Raw genomic sequence first — 16,180 nt, 5'->3', positions numbered from 1 at the left:
TTCAGCAGACACATTGCTGACGGCACAAGCCAGATACTTTATTGCCTGCCTTCTGAGCTCTGGCCATTGGCACATCGTCCCATACCAATACACCAATGGATTTTGATCCACAGAGACCTCTTTTGGATTAACCAGATACTCCTGGAACATCCTGTGGATGGTCATTGGTGCTACCACTTGCTCAACCTGTTTTGTCATCGCCTCTGCACTGGACTAGAGCCCTGCCAATTGAAACCAATACAATGCAGAGGTTGGGAATGGTCCTTCTGTTGCAATTGTTGCCAGTGTTCTGGTTAATGGTGTTGTAGGCTGCTGTGAGAGAAGACTGCCTCTGTGGAAGTTGAAGGCAGCACCCCAGAACTGCAGGGCGGGGCTCGAAGTTCCAGCTGTTCGTCTTCCAAGTCTTTGGCTTGCTCTACAATCCAACTCTTGTATTTTAAAAAATCCCCTTCAGAAAAAGGAATGAAAATGATTTTAATTTTTTGTACCGTGGATTGAATAATGTGATAATTTCATGTTGCAGCCTTGTATTACAAGCCATGCAAAGGACTAAGGTCTCAACCAAGGCATGCGCTACTTTGTTGTTATTCACACCAAGGGGGGCGAACTTTCAGACACCGTCTTTACCTGGTCTTGTAGGAGATGCAACAACTGGATAGCTTGGCCCATTGTACTGTCCTCCTTGCTAACTTCCCATGTGAAAACCTCAAAAGGGAATAACATCTGTTTGTGATCTCCACGGAGGCAGAACGCTGCTTTTCCCCAAAGCCCACTCCCCAGAACACACTGCCTAAAGGAACTGCTCTAGGAAGGGGAAAAGGGGGATTGGGACAGAGAAGAGACACTCGTGCTGAACTGGGCTTCTTCTTCTTCTACCTGGACTGGCAGTTCTGGAATTCCTAATGCACAGAGGGAGAGATTTTTGGTAAAGTCTCACTAACCTTTCCTTTCTACTCTCTCACTACATTTCTACTTTCCCCCTCCTACCAGGTTCAGCTTAAGCACTTGCTCCTCTTCTATTCATCTGTTGGTAGTGTCAGCAAGATATGTCTGGCTGATGGAGCCTAATACACAGAAAAGAAACAATGTCAAAGTTAGCCTTCCTATCCTCCCTATTGCTCTAAACTACTAAACATGGACTTATTCTGAACTGTTGGAAATAAGTTTGCTCTTGCAATATGTATATATATCTCAATGTAGTAACACTGTTTGGGTAATGAATTGTTCTGTGTGAGAGTATTCCCTAAACTTGGTGGAGTCCTTCTTTCTCTCTTGTTAGGAAACTTCACAGTAGATACAGTTTGTGACTCCAGACGATTTCCATGGCACAGCTTCAAGGAGGGGAACGCGCAAAAAGGGTCAAGGGAGGAAGAATAGGGAGGACAGAAATAGGAAGGAACGCTGGGTAGGCAAGGTAAAGGAAGCCTGTGCGCTTTAAGCAGAGCTGCTGAATATGTAGTTTTATTATGCTTACTTGTAGTCTGAAGATTCAGTACTTTTGCTCTCTTGAGTCCCCGCACTCTGATGCTCCTTGATAAGCCTACCGGAGCTCAGCTGTGCAGGCAGATAGTATGAAGGCTCCTACGCTGGACTGATGCTGAATTCGAGTTTAGTTCGTAGAAGGGGAATACACTTGCAAATTCTTCTTTCAGGAGTCCTTGTATCATGTGGGGGAAACGAAATAGGGAAGATTTCCAGACAAGGACAAACCTCAGTCTTGGAATGAACTGGGAATTCACTAAGTTTACGCTCTTCCCTATGGAATTAACTGGAAGAGGGTCTCAGAAATAAGCTTCTTCTCCCGATAAGCAAATTGAAGTGCGCAGTGGAATGCGCACGCACGAACCTCGAATTCTCGGTTCTCAAAAGATTTTGTGCCTCTTAACAACTAAATGTAAATACTAAGGTACACTTGGCGGACATCTTGTAATGGTGTTTTATCCCTCCACGTCAATACCACAGGTTAACACAAGAAGGTTTAACCACAATCCTACACTTCTTACATGAATTCTTTCTCAGGGAACTGATTACCCCTAAGTTCCTGACAGTACCCCCTCTCAATGACCGATTCATCGGTCTTGGTTTGAGAGGATGCTGTAAATGGAAGCATTTAGTGAGCTGGGGAGCATGGACATGTTCAGCTGGTTCCCAAGATCTCTCCTCAGGGCCAAAACCCTTCCAGTCCACTAAATAGAATAGCCTTCCTCTGATTATTTTTCCATCTAGGATCCCTTTCACTTCAAACTCTGAATGTCCGTCTATCCTCAAAGGGGGTGGAGGTCTTTCTAAACAGATGTTGGGTGCTGTTTTCTTGAGTAGGGACACATGGAAAACTGGGTGAATGCCTAAGTTAGAGGGGAGTCTTAGTCTAACTGTCACTGGGCCTAGTTCTTGTTCTATGGAGTATGGGCCTACAAAATGAGGTTGGAACTTCCTATTACCTTTTAAACGAAGGTGACGAGTGGACAGCCATACTAAATCCCCTGTCTGATATGCGGGTGCTGACTTCCGATGCTGATCTGCCTGTTTCTTATAAATCTTCTTAGCCTTTGACAAGTTAATTTCAGCTGACTTAAGGACAGAGGACAAATCCTTCAAATGATCTCTAACAGCAGGCACCCCAAAATCTCCTTGGCAAATAAATGGGTTTGGGTGTCATCCATAATTTAAAAAGAATGGAGAGCAACCAGTGGAAACATTCTTGGCATTATTATGTGCGAACTCTGCCACCCACAACAAATCAGTCCATTCACCATCCTGATCCAAAAGGAACAGCCGAAGGTGTTGTTCCAACTCTTGATTCACCCTCTCAGTCTGACCATCTGTCTAGGATGGTAACTAGTCGAATGTCTGACTTCCACACCCAACCTTGTATAAAGGCTTTCCAGAAATGGCACACAAATTGGGGACCTCTGTCGGAGACCAAGATCTTAGGCACTCCATGTATCTTCACAATACTTTCACTGAATTGTCTAGCTAGCTCTTTAGCTGTAGGGACCCCTTTCAAGGGAACAAAATGACTCATCTTAGTGAAAGTGTCCACTAGTACTAACACTGTGTGGTAACCCCGGCTCAAAGGAAGATCTACAATTAAGTCTAACATTACTGTATGCCAGGGATGATTTGGGGTGGGTAACGGCTGTAATAACCCCTGAGGAACCTGTCTACTGTGTTTCCCACAAGCACAGAGTTCACAAGATTCCACATATTGTTTGACATGAGAACTCATACCCGGCAACCAAAAGTAACGTTGAACCAAATTTAGGGTCTTAAGGATTCCTTTGTGCCCAGCTAGAGGTTGGTCGTGGCAATCTCTCAATGCTTTCTCTTGAATTTCCTTGGTGGGAAGGTACAATGCCCCGTGATGATAGAGTAAAGATTCTAATATATTTTGTCCTTCCTCACCATTTGCCCATTCAGTCATTTCCTCAGCCGACATGTGTTTCCCAACTTCGTCTTGGAAATTAGATAAGGAAAGCGCACAGATAATCTTCGATTCTGGAATGATGGGTTGAGGATCAATGGAGTGTTCTATAGACTCAGTTTGAATTCGAGATAAAGCGTCTGCTTTCCCATTTTTACTTCCAGGACGATAAGTTATTACAAAATCAAAGTCCGCAAAGTAAAGGGACCAGCGCAGCTGTCAAAGTGTCAAGGTCTTGGTGGATTTTAAAAACTGTAGATTCTTGTGATCAGTGAACACTGTTATCGTATGCCTTGCTCCAAGTAGATTGTGCCTCCATTCTTCAAAGGCATCTTTCACCGCCAACAATTCCTTCTCTGCAATCGTATAATTGATCTCTGCAGGATTCAATTTCCTGGATCGATAAGCCACACGATGTAAGTGTCCAGTGGACTTGTGGTGCTGAGACAATACTCCTCCAATCCCTTGATCTGAAGCGTCGGCTTCCAAAAAGAAAGGTTCTGCAAGATCGGCATGCATGAGAATTGGAGCGGAAGTAAAACTCTTCTCCAGATCTTCAAAAGCTTGTTCGGCTTCTTCAGACCACTGAAATTGTATTCCTTTTTTAAGGAACCTTGTGATTGGAACAATCTTCTGAGAAAATCCAGAGATAAATTGGCGATAAAAATTAGCGAAACCATGAAATCGCTGAACCTCTTTCACATCCCTGGGAGATGGCCATTTGACCACTGATTCCACCTTTTTCACATCCATTGTGATACCTTCGGGGGACAAAACGAATCCCAAAAACTCCACAGTTCGTATTCTGAAGGCACATTTTTCCAGTTTTACGTAGAGCTGGTGGAGACGGAGCTTTTCGAGGACCAACTTGACGTGCTCAGGATGTTCTCAGGGATCTTTTGAGAAAATCAAGATATGGTCCGGAAAAATTACCATTATCTTGTCCACCAAATCTCCCATGATGTCATTTATGAAATGTTGAAAGGCCGCTGGGGCGTTGCAGAGGCCAAAGGGATATTCAAAGAGCCCATATTTTGTCCTAAAAGCACTCTTCCATTCATGACCTTCTTTCATCCGAATGAGGTGATAAGCTCCTCGAAAGTCTAATTTTGTGAAGATCTGGGCATCCTTTATTGGATCCAAAAGAACGGAAATCAAAGGCAACGGATAACGTTTTTTGACCGTGACCCAATTGATGGCGTGATAGTCAATGCACGTTCTCAAGGAACCTTCCTTCTTTGGTATGAAGAATAACAGAGAGGAGACCGGAGACTGCGATGGTCTGATGGATCCATTAGCTAAATAACGGTCTAGATATTCTTTTAGATGACTGTTTTCGGCTTCAGTTAAAGCATAAACCCTGCTGCAAGGCAGAACTGCTCCGGGTTCCAAGTCGATGGGCAACTTTTCCGCTTCCTTCTCACAAAACACCTCCTTGTATTCTTAGTACTCAGTGGGAAGTTCTAGGGTGTCGATCACACCTATAGCCTCTCCTCCATGAGACAACAAAGAGGCCATGGACGGTTCCTTCAGTTCATTTTCTGGTGTGAAGCAATGTTATGAACAGAATTGAGAGATCATGTCAAACAGTCCGGTTCTCCCAGTCGATTGTTGGGTTATGCATGGAAAGTCAAGGAAGCCCCAACATTATCTGAAATTGTGGAGCATCAATAAGGTTGAAATGAATGAGCTCTCTATGACCGTTAGATTGAATTAGTTCCATTGATTCTGTGTGATAGGGCCATAAAAGAGATTTGTCCCATCCACTGCCCAAACTGTTTTTTTTCTTTCCTTGAGTATAGCCTGAACCCCAATGTTCTTGGCATACTTAATGTCGCTGAAGTTGCCTGTGGCACCAGAGTCTATCTTTATAGCCACTCCTGTAATATCTTGATTTCGAAATTTAAGGGTCATTTGTAGGATCAGATGAGGGGCTTAAGTCTGATGGGTATTCATTAAATGATGAGCGTCTGGTGTCTTTTTCTCAATTTCCGCCATCTGAGCGACTCTGCCTACAGATGGCTTTGAGCGTTTCCCGAAGTGGTTCCTTTGGGCCTCTTAGAAAATTCCTTCACAAAATGTCCGGCTCCCCCGAAATACGTACATAATTTCCTCAATCTTCTTTGCTCTCTTTCGTCTTTACTCAAAGGGCCTCTTACCGAATCAATCTGCATAAGTACGCTCTCCGCACCAGATCCAGGAGTCTTGCTCCCTTAAGGTTTGATCCTGTCAAATCGTGGAAAATTCCATTTTACTTCTCTCAACTTCTTTTCTCCCTTTCGTTCTGAACTACGAAAGTCAATCTCCAAAATTAGGTCCACTAATTCAGAGAAGTCTGTGGAACGATTAGGAATCTGAGCCAAGGTGTCCTTGATTTCATCCCGCAATCCCCGATAGAATAGAGCAGCTCTTTTCTCTTCTGGCCTGTTGGTCTCCACTAACAATTTATTAAACTGCGTCAGATACGTGACTAGGTCTTTAGTTCCCTGACGCCGTTCTAATAACTCATTGTCTGTGGCCTGGTAAATCTTTCTCCTGTCAAAGATCCTCAAGAATTCAGTTTTGAATCTTTCAAACTCATACAAAAAGGGGTCATCTCGGGTAACTAAAGGCATAGCCACATTGGCTGCGTCCCCGCTGAGGGAGGACAAAATGAAAGATACTCTGGACTGAGCATCAGGGAAAAGAGTAGGACGACACATATAATGTAACGAGCATTGCGTAAGGAACAGTTGTGCTTTCTGTGGATCCCCACTGAACCTTTCTGGGGCAGCCAAAGGAATAAGAGAGGAAACAGAATGCACTACTTGGGCTACAGTGCGTGGGGGGAGTTGGGGTATGGAGCCACTAGCTGTAGTCTGAGACGGGGGGAAGTTCCAATAGTTATTTTGCTAACTCTCTGTGCCAACAACATAGTTTCCTGACGAGAAGCTAAAATATCTTGCTTCAGACTTTTATACACCTCTCTAACTGCTCCTAATTCTCTCTGTATCCCTTCCAACATTTCTCCAAGTGACTTCAAACTAAGACCTTCCGCCATTCTGCCCAGGTGGAGAAAAATCGTGGGCACTTCAATCTGTCAAGATGCCGTAATCTCCACAAAGGCAGAACGCTCTTTTTTTCCCAATGCCCACTCCCCAGAACACACTGCCTAAAGCAACTGCTCTAGGAAGGGGGAAATGGGAATTGGGACAGAGAAGAGACACCCGCACTGAACAGGGCTTCGTCTTCTTCTACCTGGACTGGCAGTTCTGGAATTCCTAATGCACAGAGGGAGAGATTTTTGGTAAAGACTCACTAACCTTTCCTCTCTACTCTCTCAATACATTTCTACTTCCCCCACCTACCAGGTTCAGCTTAAGCACTTGCTCCTCTTCTATTCATCTGTTGGTAGCATCTGCAAGATAGGACTGACTGATGGAACCTAATACACAGAAAAGAAACAATGTCAAAGTTAGCCTTCCTATCCTCCCTATTGCTCTATACTACTAAACATGGACTTATTCCTACCTGTTGGAAATAAGTTTGTTCTTGCAATACATACATATATATATATATATCTCAATGTAGTAACACCGTTTGGGTAATGAATTGTTCTGTGTGAGAGAATTCCCTAAACTTGGTGGAGTCCTTTCTCTCTCTCTTGTTAGGAAACTTCACTGTAGATACAGTTTGTGACTCCAGACGATTTCCATGGCACAGCTTCAAGGAGGAGAACGCGCAAAAAGGGTCAAGGGAGGAAGAAGAGGGAGGACAGAAATAGGAAGGAACGCTGGGTTGGCAAGGTAAATGAAGCCTGTGCGCTTTAAGCAGCGCTGCTGAATATGTAGTTTTATTATGCTTACTTGTAGTCAGAAGATTCAGTACTTTTGCTCACTTGAGTCCCCGCACTCTGATGGTCTACAGCACGGGTACTCATAGTACGGCCCACGGGCCGCCAGCAGCCCGGCAAGCCTTCCTTGGCGGGCCGCGGACCTTGCAGACATTGTACCTGTGTTTTAAAAAAAAAATTAAAGAGTGTCAGCAAACACCGCCGCAGCAGCGCAGACTCCAAGACACTCTGCTCTATGGGGGCCGGGCGATTCCAGCAATAGTCAGAGTGGAGATGCAGGGGCGCAAAGAAGAGGTGAAAGACAACATAGCCTCATTAACTAGTAAATGGTCTTTTAAAGACCTGTAAAGTACTCGGTGCAGCTGTGTGATTGCCCGGGAAGCTGTCTCAGCCCGGGCTGCCACACGCGGGGTGAGGTGACAGATGGAGACAGACAGAGGGAGATAGAGGGAGGAAGACAGAGGGTGGGAGATAGAGGGCGGGAGACGGGGAGGGAGACAGAGGGAGGGAGACAGAGACAGACGGAGGGAGAGAGAGAGAGAGAGGGAGACAGAGGGCGACAGACAGAGGGAGGGAGACAGACAGAGGGAGGAGGGCAACAGAGGGAGGGAGACAAACAGAGGAAGGGAGACTGACAGAGGGAGGGAGAGAGGGAGACAGAGGGAGGGAGACAGACGGAGACAGAGGGAGGGAGACAGAGAGAGAGGGAGACAGAGGGAGTGGGAGACAAAGGGAGACAGAGAGAGAGGTAGACAGGGCGGGAGACAGCGGGAGGGAGAGAGAGCAGACAGAGGGAGGGAGACAGAGAGAGGGAGACAGAGAGAGAGAGAGGGAGGGAGAGAGACAGAGGGAGACAGACAGAGGGAGAGAGAGGGAGGGAGACAGAGGGAGAGAGACAGAGGGACGGAGACAGAGGAAGACAGAGTGAGGGAGACAGAGGGCGACAGACAGAGAAAGGGAGACAGACAGAGGGAGATAGAGGGAGACAGACATAGGGAGGAGGGCAACAGAGAGAGGGACGCAGAGGGAGGGAGACAGACGGAGGGAGGGAGAGAGAGGAAGGGAGTCAGAGAGGGAGACAGAGAGGGAGACAGAGTGAGTGAGACAGAGGGAGACAGAGAGAGAGGGAGAGAGAGGGAGGGAGAGAGAGGGAGATAGAGAGAGAGGGAGGGAGGGAGACAGAGACAGACAGAGATAGAGACAGAGACAGAGAGACACAAAGACAGGGGAAGACAGATGGAGGCAGAGACAGAGAGGGAGACAGAGACAGACAGAGACAGGGACAGACAGACAGATAGAGGCAGAGACTGAGACAGACAGAGACAAAGAGGCAGAGAGACAGAGAGGGAAAGGGAAACGGAGGGACGCAGAGGGTGACAGAGGGAGGGAGACAGAGAGGGAGACAGAGGGAGACAGTGAGAGGGAGACAGAGAGGGAGACAGAGGGAGTGAGAGGGAGACAGAGGGAGGGAGGGAGACAGAAGGAGTCAGAGAGAGAGGGAGACAGAGGGAGAGAGACAGAGGGAGAGAGATGGAGGGAGACAGAGAGAGAGACAGAGAGAGGGAGACAGAGGGACGGAGACAGAGGGAGATAGAGAGAGGGAGACATAGGGTGACAGACAAAGGGAGACAGATGGAGACAGACAGAGGGAGACAGGGGGAGAGAGAGGGAGGGAGACAGCGAGAGAGAGGGAGTCAGACAGTGAGTGAGACAGATGGAGACAGAGAGAGAGATAGATAGAGGGAGGGAGACAGAGAGAGAGAGGGAGGGAGGGAGAGAGAGGGAGGGAGACAGAGAGGAAGGGAGACAGAGAGAGAGAGAGAGAGAGAAAGATGTGTGTATACCAGGTCTGGTGGCTCAGTGGACGAAGGCGTCCGCTGCAGGGGCCTTTGTTCAACCTCATGGTCGCAGTTTTTTTTTTGCTCTAGCCCCACCCCCCTCCCCCACTGACCCCGCCCCCACCTGTGCGGCCCTCGGCCACAAACCACACTGTAAATTTGGCCCGAGAGAATGTTTGTGAGTACCTATGCTCTACGGTAAGCCTACCGGAGCTCAGCTGTGCAGGCAGATAGTATGAAGGTTCCGATGCTGGACTGGTGCTGAATTCAAGTTTAGTTCGTAGAAGGGGAATACACTAGCGAATTCTTCTTTCAGGAGTCCTTGTATCATGTGGGGGAAACAAAATAGGGGAGATTTCCAGACTAGGGCAAACGGGCACAACTCTACCCTCAGTCTTGGATCGAATTGGGAATTCACTAAGTTTACGCTCTTCCCTATGGAGTTAACTGGAAGAGGGTCTCAGAAACGAGCTTCTCCTCACAATAAGCAAATTGAAGTGCGCAGTGGAATGCGCACGCACGAACCCTGAATTCTCGGTTCTCACGAGATTTCGTGCCTCTTAACAACTGAATATAAATACTAAGGTACACTTGGCGGCCATCTTGTAATGGTATTTTATCCCTCCACGTCAATACCACAGGTTAACATAAGAGGGTTTTACCACAGCCCTACACTTCTTACATGAATTCTTTCTCAGGGAACTGATTACCCCTAAGTTCCTGACAGCATCTGTGTTAGGGTTTTGAATAGGCCCCATTTGTCCACATCCCCGGTCATAGCTTGCCCAACTGCATCCCCTAATGTCTGAATGACATAGTCATTGATCTATTTGTACTGGTCCAACAGACATTCCAACATGTTAAAAGTTGGGTTCAATGTGTTGGCACCTGCTGTATCGGAGCTTTAACTGGTGCTCTATTAGTTTGCTGAATAATGCACAACTGCTTCCGGGCTTTGAAAGAATAGCTGAAATTAGTCCAGATTCTTCTGCAAGTGGTCAGTATGTTGCTGACTATGTCTTCCTTTTTGAGAAAGTTTTGCACCACCAGACTGATGCAATGGGCCAAACACAGGACCCTGAAATAACCTCTGTCTGGCATGGCCTTGACTATGTAACTACCATTGTCCGTGGCAACAAATCCAATTCTGAGGCTTCTGGGTGGCAGCCATGCATACACCTTGCTGTTAAATTCCTCCATGATTTACACCTGTATGTGATTTCTCCATTGCAAACATAGCCACTGTTGCATGCCGCTGAATGCTCTTAAAACCTTTTCAGGGCCAAAACCAGAAAATATATTTTGCTTTACCCCTGCAGAAAAGACATGTAATCAGTCGCCTGACAATTGGCCCACAAGCCTGTTGTCAGGTGGATAGTGTGAACAACAATTTGAGGTAAAGCTTGTCCAAACAACTGCAGCACATCGTGATACAGCGCTGGAACAGGAACTCTGGCAAAATAGGTACCTTCCATTTTGGGCAGATGGCTGCTACAGATTCTAAGAATCTCACTCCTTCCACAAAAGCAAAAGGGAGGAGGTCCAGCGCTATCATTTTTGCCAGCTTCCCATTGTACAAATGTGTTGTTGGGAGGTTTCGCTCGTAGGGCCCCTCCTGCCTAAACATGCTCATATTAGTATCCTGTATTGTCTTCTTTTATTGGGGTACTGACACAGGCATCTTTTGAGTAGTAGATCGAAGTGGTAGACTCAATGTGCATCGTGGTGGGGCAGTCCCGGTATGCTGTGGTGTCTCCAACTCACTTTGAGTCTTCTTGTGTAACTGTAAAGTCGCTGAGGTGGATAAAGCTGCTGGAGCACTGCTGGGGACAGGGCTGATTTTCTAACCGTAAAAAAGTCCCAAACTGGGGAGGAGTACTTTTTTACTGTGCCACTACCAATGCCTGAAGAATAACTGGAGTTAGGTGGGCGTTTCATCGATTTCCTCTCTGATTCTTCTGAGGCAGAGATTGGTGCATGTGTTAGCTGGGGCATGCAAATATGGAAACTGGTAGTGGTGCTACCTGTGCCACATACCTAGGAGCAGGTTGAATAGCAATGTCAAACTCCTCTGTGTCATCTTCCACCATGACTACCTCATAGTTGCCATCCTCATCATCCCCTTCCATACGTCTAAGTCTTTTGGGAGCTTTTCTGTTCCCTTGCCTTTCCTATTGTGTCCTGGTCTCTGCAGGGGTTCATTCCAGGTCCCTCTCATCATCATCAGAACTGGTGCTTGGAGAAGGTGGTATAGTAGTACCCTTCCTTTTCTTTGCGGGAGATCTGGGAGCCAATGATGCTAAAAGAGGAGGTTCAACTTCTTGCTTGGAAGGAAGCTCCACCTCCTGTTCTGCTCCAACATCAGGCAAATGTACCATTGCTGGCTGTGGCTGCTGTCCACATTGCTCTGTTTCCTGAAACAATTGCGTACTACTTTGCAAAAGGGACAAATCCTATTCATCATCACTACTCGTCTGCATCAACATGATTGCACTGGTTGCCTCACTGACATACATTGTCTTGGACTTAGGTTGGGCATGGTGGTTCTGTTGATGCAGAAGTGCTGCACTCAGCTTGCTCGCTGGAGGCCCGTACAGCAGGCACAACTTTGCTGAAAAAGGCTCAAGTTGCCACAGCAGTATTGGAAATCTGCTTCTTCTCCTCCCCACTATCCACTTTCTTGGCAGCACCTTTTTTTGGGGCCATCTTGTTGCTGTCAGTTAGCACGTGCCCTTAGCTTTACAAGCTGAAGAGATGCCTGTGTTGCATAGTCAGTCATGTGCCACGTCATACACAGGCCTTCTGTCTGGCAGTACTGTGGGTGGTGTCTCTTCTCTTGTGAACCTAAAAGTAAACTTGTAAGAAGAACATCAGTAAAACGTGGCATTGTTGCAGTTTAAATAGTAGTTCAAACAAACAATATTATTCAGTGTGGTTACTTAAGTTGTTTTAAATAATTAGCAAAACAATCTAACTATCTATTCTTAAAACCACACCAACATAAACTTACATTGTGTGCGGTACACTCAGGAAGGATCAGAAAGAGCAACAACAACAACATACATTTGTAACTTTTGCTTTATGTGCATCACGTTGGGATGTGGCATTGAGGGAGGCGCAGGTGACAATGGAATAATCCTTAGACAATGAATGCTTTTCTTCAATGCACCTATAGCAGTCATGAGATTGATGCCAGATGTTTGAAAAATGGAAATAAAATTGAATCAAAATAAAAAAAATACATTGAAAAATGTAAATAAAAAAATAAAATGAAACAATTTAAAAAAATTTAAAACTACAATTAAAAAATTTAAATAAAAAATTTAAAGATAAGTGAAACTATCCACAAGCATATTAATTTATTAAACTGCAATTTTTCTCATCCATCCATGCAAGCCTATGCCTAAGGGCCACACTGGCTGGACGGCTTGGACGCACAAAATGGCTGCCAGCCAATGCCACATTGTCCTCAACAAAAACTAACACTGAGCAAGAAGGCATGGCCACAAACAAAGAAGACATGCAGACCTATGGCAAAAGAACACTGGCTGGCTACACAAAATGGCCACCAGCCATATGTCACAACACAAGTAGGAGGCCTGGAAAACAAACAACACATGCAGGCCTATGAAAATTGACTATACAGAATGGCCCCTGGCCACATAGTGTAGGAAACAAAGACAAATGGTAACCTATGGCACACACACTCACACACTGGCCAGACAAAGGAGGCATGGTAACACAGAGAACACAACATGAATTCAGCAATATCAAAAAAAAATTAACAGGGCTAAACTTTTTTGCAACAAGACACATCCTCCAAAGGCATTACCCTACCTATACACTGTTTGCAGGAAAAATAAAAAACACATTTTGTATTTTAATCCAATGCCATCCATGAACTAAATGATGTTTACATTCAACAGCCACCACAAAAACATTTGTTTCATGCACCCATGACTAGTACAGAGCCTACTGGCTGGAAGTCCTATTGGCAGACTAGGCCACACAGTGAAGTAAATAAATATAGCATTTTTTTTTTAAACGTGGAGAAAATACAGTAAAATATGCAGCATTTTTCCTTTACAAAAGAAGAAAGATTAAATGCAAAAAAATAACTAGGCCCCTACTGAAACTGCAGGACACACACCACAACACATTGTAAAAATCAAGTGAAAGTACAAATAAATCCAGGTGCATGCCCCCAATCAAACAAAACACCCTTATATACCAGTTTTTTAACTTACTTGTGAAATCTCAAATACAAAGTCCTGATTTCTAATGGCATATGTATGCACCATGCAAGGAGAGTGATACTTCCAGATCCAAATCCCAATAAAAAGTGATCAGGTGAGGGACAAAGCACTCGGAGGAGCCTGCTGTACAGGAACAGGAATATGGAGTCTCTGGGGCACTTCCTTCCTGTTTGAAAAAAAAGTTTAAAAATAATTGCTTGTCACACAGAAAAAACAACTCCAACTGCCAGTTTGAGAAGAAAATCCCATCCAAATGCTTCTCAGCTGCATCACCAGCAAAAAAGTTGCTCGACTGCTCCATTTGCGATCACTATCAGACCTAAGAATAATACTAGATTAGCACTATCAAGACCGGAAGCCGTGCGAGAGAGCTCAAAGTCTAGTGGGAGCTTGCTAGCATTGAGAGAAGTCTTGTGCGGTCTCGCAAGAAACTCTTGGGGCTCGCGGTTGAGAACCAAAAGAAAACTTAAGCGTGCAAATGGAAAAAAAACCTTAGCTTCGTGCCCAAATGGCAGAATTCAGGATCTTTGTGCTCCACTGCAGAGTGCCCGAATTCCGCAAACTCAGCAAGCGTAGCGGAATAGACCACCGGGCTTAATGATAGCACTTAAACCTCTTCTGTGATCAACGTTGTCAGACATGTACCACAATATTAAGCAACAATGCTTCTGGCATGCAATAATCCTTATTCTGTAACCAATGTAAATCTAACAGGCAATCCAATTGTGTTTATTCAATGACTTCAGACATGGACACTTGACAAGAATAAACCAGTGGTTGTCAGTATGAAGGATGGCTCAGAGGACACCGAGATGACCCCTCCTATTCAACCTGCTCAGAGGGGTGTGGTTCCACCACTGCCGAGACCTGCATTCACCACTTCCACAGTTGAAGTCCACCCTACAGAGAGACGAATGACACACCCATCTACTTCCAGTTCTTCAGGCATTGGCAGAGGGACACAAAAAATGTTATCCTCCCCACTTTGAGACTTCTTTACGATTAGCAAGCAGGACGATAACATTTCAACATGCTCCATTTGCCACACGAGTGTTCATCGAGGTAAGTCAGGTTCGCACTATGATACTGGATACCAAACGTCCCATCAGAAATAAAAAATCATGAAATACAGTGGGAGCAGCATCTTAAAAAGACAGCTGGTGGTGGTGCTGAGAGAGGGGAAGCAGCTCAAGCCACAGTGATAGAAAAAGAAGGTGGTCATGAGGAAGAGGCGAATTACAGCATTACTCAAATCAGCCATATTCCCTGTAGTGTGCCAGCATCACCCACATCAACATCCTCCAAGTAGCACAAGACTCAGATGCAGACACCACAACATATGGTGATTCGCCCAAGATGCACATTGATTCTACCGCCCCCTGTTTCTCTTGGGAAGTCACTTGTGTCAGTGGGACTACAAAAGAAAGAAATCCAAACTACTATTATGGGCATGTTTAGGCAGGAGGGGCCCTACGAATGCAACCACCCAACAACAAGTTTCTACAACAAGATGTTGGCTAAAATCTTAGTGCTGATCCTCCTCCTTTTCTTTTGTGGAAGAAGTAGGATTTTTAGAATTTGTGGCGCCATTTGCCACAAACGGAATGTTCTCATCCAGACCTATTTTGCCAGAGTTGTTGTTTCATCGCCTGCATGATGTGCTGCAATTGATTGGCCTAGCAATGCAGCAGAGTACTGTGTAGACTATCCACCTGATGATAAACGTGTTGCTCGATACATGTCGAGCAACTGATAACATGTGTGTCACTGCACACTAGATCGCTTTTGTGTGAGTTAGGAAACAGCTATCCTCAGATCTCAGCACTGATGAAAGTTTTAAGGGCATTCGGCAGCATGAAACACTAGCGAAGTTCACCATGGAGAAATCCCATACAGCAAGTTGTTTGAATGGCTTCAACCCAGAAGTATCAGATTTGGATTTGTTGCCACGGACAATAGCAGTAATTAATAAAGGACTTGTGACATGGTGGATATTTTAGGGTCTTGTGTGTTTGGCGTATTGTATCAACTTGATTGTGCAGGACTTTCTGAAAAAAACAAGACATATGGCCTGATTTAGATCTTGGCTGGACTACCATCGTCCTGCTGTGGCAGCAGTTCCAAGTGCTCTGTCGAGCTGACAGCAGTCACCCACCATATTTAGATGTTTCAGCAATAGGCATGGTCTCGAAGCGGTGGCAGTCTTCTCTACTGGCTAACAGTACTATGTTGCCATCAGGTCTGTAGGCTTGTGCTGAGACAATTTAGATGTTTCCGTGTTTTGGCAGTGTCCTGGCGGAGGAGTCCTGATGTAGTTCTGCCATTGTGTTGTGGAGGAAGGTAAGTACTACTCGTCATTATCTTATTACACATAGGTTGTGAATGTGTCATAATGTATATGTAGGTAATGTATCATGCCTTATTTTTACATGTAGCATTGCACACTAACAACAAACACACGCAATTGAATGTACACCCAGAGGCACTGCAAGCCCAACACTCTCAACCACCACAACAAAATCAAAAACATTTTGAGTGTCAATACAGGTGTGTTCATTTTACCATGGTAAGGTATAGGATGAACACTTATGCATGATACAGAAAATAATTGTATGTGAGAGCAATGTAAAAATACATTTAACAATAGCAAATGAGAAAACACAATTCAAAGTGAGACAAGTGACACCAAAGCCTACCTTAGTTTCTGGCGATAATGGGGTTGCTGAGTATCATGGTGAGGTAGCAGCAGCACAGGAAGGACCTGGACAATGGGGGTCAAGATGGAAACGGAAGTGGGAAACAGGAAAAAGAAAAGTTTCACTTCTTTTTC

General features: G+C 45.2%; 1 long non-coding RNA gene across 1 annotated transcript; it reads right to left on the bottom strand.

The window, feature by feature from the left end:
* Positions 1-486: 486 nt before the first annotated feature.
* Positions 487-16,180, bottom strand: LOC146867890 (uncharacterized). Its single transcript, XR_014962382.1, has 4 exons — positions 16,047-16,180; positions 7,270-7,415; positions 6,772-6,848; positions 487-1,064 (listed from the first exon to the last, which is right to left on the bottom strand). It is a non-coding gene; the product is annotated as an uncharacterized LOC146867890 (long non-coding RNA).

This window comes from Triturus cristatus, chromosome 1_2 (assembly GCF_964204655.1).
Source record: "Triturus cristatus chromosome 1_2, aTriCri1.1, whole genome shotgun sequence".
Classification (NCBI taxonomy): Eukaryota; Metazoa; Chordata; class Amphibia; order Caudata; family Salamandridae; genus Triturus; species Triturus cristatus.
The sequence above is the reverse complement of the archived record's forward strand: the minus strand, read 5'-3'. Positions and strand labels throughout refer to the sequence as shown.